This window comes from Octopus bimaculoides, chromosome 21, assembly GCF_001194135.2.
Source record: "Octopus bimaculoides isolate UCB-OBI-ISO-001 chromosome 21, ASM119413v2, whole genome shotgun sequence".
Taxonomy (NCBI): Eukaryota; Metazoa; Mollusca; class Cephalopoda; order Octopoda; family Octopodidae; genus Octopus; species Octopus bimaculoides.
The window spans coordinates 33,220,112-33,223,910 of record NC_069001.1 but is presented as its reverse complement, the minus strand read 5'-3'; the positions used below and the strand labels follow the sequence as shown (position 1 = coordinate 33,223,910).

Genomic DNA, 3,799 nt, shown 5'->3' with positions numbered 1-3,799 from the left:
ACACACACACACACACACACACACACATATATATTTAACGGCACACAAGCGAACATTTTCAAAAGATGTCAACAAAAAATTTGGTAAAAAATGAATATTGAAAAAAAAAAAAACAGTAAAAGATATTGATAAATACAAAAAAAAAAATGTAAATAACACAGAGATAGTAAATATATTTAAAACTTAAAAAGAATCCATAGCTAAAAAGTCATGAACATCTGATGTTGTTACATAATGGACATTATGTACCAACATGAACTGATCATGACTTTATTGATTCTTCATAGAGTGTCATTTATGGTAAGTTTCAAATAAGTTAACTGTCTCTTTTGTTTTTTTGTTAGTATTCACTTATTTTATTTTATGCTATCCATTTAGTAATCACAATCTACTTTTGTATTGAACACCCTGCTATCTATACAGTTGTGCCAATAAGGTTGCTAGACACACACACACACACACACACACACACACACACACACTATATACATGCATGCATACATACATACACATCATCATCATTTACCATCCATTTTCCAACCTGGCATGGGTTGGAGGGTTTGACAGGAGCTGTCCAGGCCTCATGTCTGTTTTCGCATGGTTTCTATAGCTGGACGCCCTTCCTTATGCCAACCACTTTACTGAGTGTACTGGGTGCTCTTATGTAGCACCAGCATGGGTGTATTTATGTGGCACTGGTAAGGATGCTTTTTACATGGCACCAGCACCCACGAGCCTGTAAGGTTAGGAATTCTCAGCTGGAGAGCTGTTTATTGTTCCTGAGCATTTGCCACATACAAAAACTATCTTCCCAGTTAGCCTTCCTTTGATATTGCTGCACCTTGTATGTGTCCATAGCTTACACTGGGTACATCTTATGGAGTTTCTAACTACACCTTTTCTACAGATCGAGCAGGGCCATCTACCTGCAGGGATTCATGGTTTGTCTGCCTTCCTACTTACTAAGACTTTGGTTTTTGCTAGGTTGACTCTAAGGCCCTTCGATTCTAGACCTTGCTTCCACACCTGAAACTTCTCTAGTTCTGATAGTGACTCAGCTATTAGAGCAAGGTCACCAGCATAGAGAAGCTCCCAGGGGCATCCTGTCTTGAATTCCTCTGTTATTGCCTGGAGGACTATGATGAATTAGAGGGAGCTGAGGACTGATCCTTGGTGGACCCCTACCTGGAATTCTTCACTGTGCTTGTTGCCAACCCTCGCCTTACTGACAGCATCCCTGTACATGGCTTGTACAGCTCTCACCAAACATTCATCTATTCTTAGTTTCCTCATTGACCATCAGATAAGGGATCGGGGGACCCTGTCAAAGGCTTTCTCCATGTCAAAGAAAGCCAGGTACAGAGGTTTATCTTTGGCTAGGTATTTCTCCTGCAGCTGTCTTACCAGAAATATGGTATCAGTGGTGCTTTTCCTTGGCACAAACCCAAACTGCATTTTGTCTAGACTGACTCTCTCTCTAATTAGTTGGGCTATGTCCCTCTCCATGACTTTCATTACCTGATCCAATTGAATTTATGAATTTATTTGTCATCCTTGCACAAGTGCCATGCTAATCTAATATATATGTATATATATGTGTGTGTGTGTGTGTGTGTGTGTGTGTGTGTGTTTATTTATTTATTAGTTATATCTATAGACATTGTACAGAGATAACCGATGATAAACCTATGATATAATCAGTAATGTATTATGGAGGCAAAACAAAATATTGTTGCCTTGGCAGCAATTTTGTGTGTGTGTGTGTGTGTGTGATTTTTTTTTTTTATAGAAGTAAATGTTGACTATTAACACTTTGAAAGTTTGAAATCTGTGCATGATGCATCTGCCAGAATTTTTGTTAGAGTGTGGTCCTAGTCACAGGCATTCCAATCATGACCCTACCATCTTACTATCCTTTTAGGGGCCTCTACCACTATACTGTTTAATGTGTGTGATCCATTTGATAAAAATTAGGGTATGATTTAGCTGCTATTTCTAGCATGTTATGTGACTACATAGAGGCTGCCATGTTCACTCAAGAAGCTATTGTTTTCTTAAGTTAAACATTCTTGACATTTTGCTGCTATAAATACTTTGAAAACAAAAAGCATTTCTCTGAATGGCTGAATATTTATGTAAAAACTGTACTTCAAACAAACACTCTACAATAGGTCACAGTCATTAGAGGTAAACTGTCCACTTGTTGACTGACAAAAGTCAAAACAGTTTATAAAATGCCTTTTAATCCTATATAATCCATTTATATTCTTTATATTCTTACCGACCATGTTTACTTTTAACCTTTTACTTGTTTCTGTCATTGGTTTGTGGCCATGCTGGAGCACATCTTGAAGGGTTTAGTCATAATTGACACCAGTACACATTGCTTTTTTTTAAAGTTTGGTATTTATGAGGGGTGCTGAAAAGTTTCTGGTTTTGGGTAAAAGAAAATTCGGGAGGATCAGTTATGATCTTTATTCAACATATTCCCCTCTCAGATTCACACTTATTACAGCGATCCTATGGTCAGAAGCTTGGGGTGTCCACCAGGTCTTTCACAATGCCCTTAAATCTAGGAACTTTTCAGTATCCCCTCATATTTTATTGGTTTCTTTTGCCAAACTGTTAAGAAGATGTAAACAAACTAACACTGGTTATCAAGTGGTAGGGAGACAAACACAAAGACACACACAACATATGTTCACACATGTGACAGGCTTTCATACAGTTTCTGTCTACCAAATTTATTCATAAAGCATTGATTGGCCCAAGGCTATTGTAGAAGTCACTGATTCAATGTGTCACACAGTGGGATTGAACCCAAAACCACATTATCTTTTATTTTTTTCACTGGTTTCAGTCATTGGACTGTGGCCATGGTTGAGCATCACATAAAGGTCAATAATATTGACCCCTTTACTTATTTTTATCAGTTTCTGTTTGTTGAATGGTTAAGTTGACCTTTTGATATAAAATCAAGCAACATCACTTGCTGTTTTACACCACTGTACACAACACGCACAAACACACGACAAACTTCTTCACAGTTTCTTTCATCTACCAGATTTCCTTCTTAAGGTACTGAGTGACTCAAAGCTATAGGGAGAAGTCGCTCATTTAATGTGCTGTGCAGTAGGATTGAACCTGAGTCACAGGTCTTAACCATGTAGTTGGTTGTAAAAGTGAACCTTTTAACCACATGGTTATGCTTGCATTGTGAAAGAAACCATTTTTTGGCAAGGAAGATTGAGCTAAGACTGTTTCCAGTTTTTAAACAAAGTGTGGTTGTGACTACAAATATCACTGATATAAGATACATACATATCTACAGGAAGAGAATCAACAAGCATGGGTGAAGCTCTCTAGAGTAAAGTGTGCTTGTGTGTGTATATAATATTTATACATACACTTTGACAATTTGACAATTTTCATATCTCGGCAATTTTCATATCTTGGCATCTGAAGCAGCTGGAGTTACAGTAGTTTGACCAAAAGAACTGGGTATTGCAAACAAAAATAAATATGGCCAAATTTAGACATATGACAGTTTAACATAATAGCAGCGATATATCAAAGGTTTCATACAAAGACAAACTCGTGGTAGAAAGTTTAATTTTTCTATCTTTGTATAGAGTCTTATGAGCTGTCCATAAGGCTGTGGCTTTCATGGATATGAAACCTTTGATAACTCTATGACCAGAATTTAACTTTTTGCATATGTGTGTGTGTGTGTGCGTGTATGTGTGTGTGTGTGCGTGCGTGTGTGTGTGTTTATATATATATATATATATATATATAT

The 3,799-nt window shown here is 37.1% G+C and overlaps 1 protein-coding gene across 1 annotated transcript in view; it reads left to right on the top strand.

The window, feature by feature from the left end:
• The window catches only part of LOC106868096 (phospholipase D1), a 146,838-nt gene that overhangs the window by 65,718 nt on the left and 77,321 nt on the right, over positions 1-3,799 (top strand). The gene's annotated exons all lie outside the window — the stretch shown is intronic.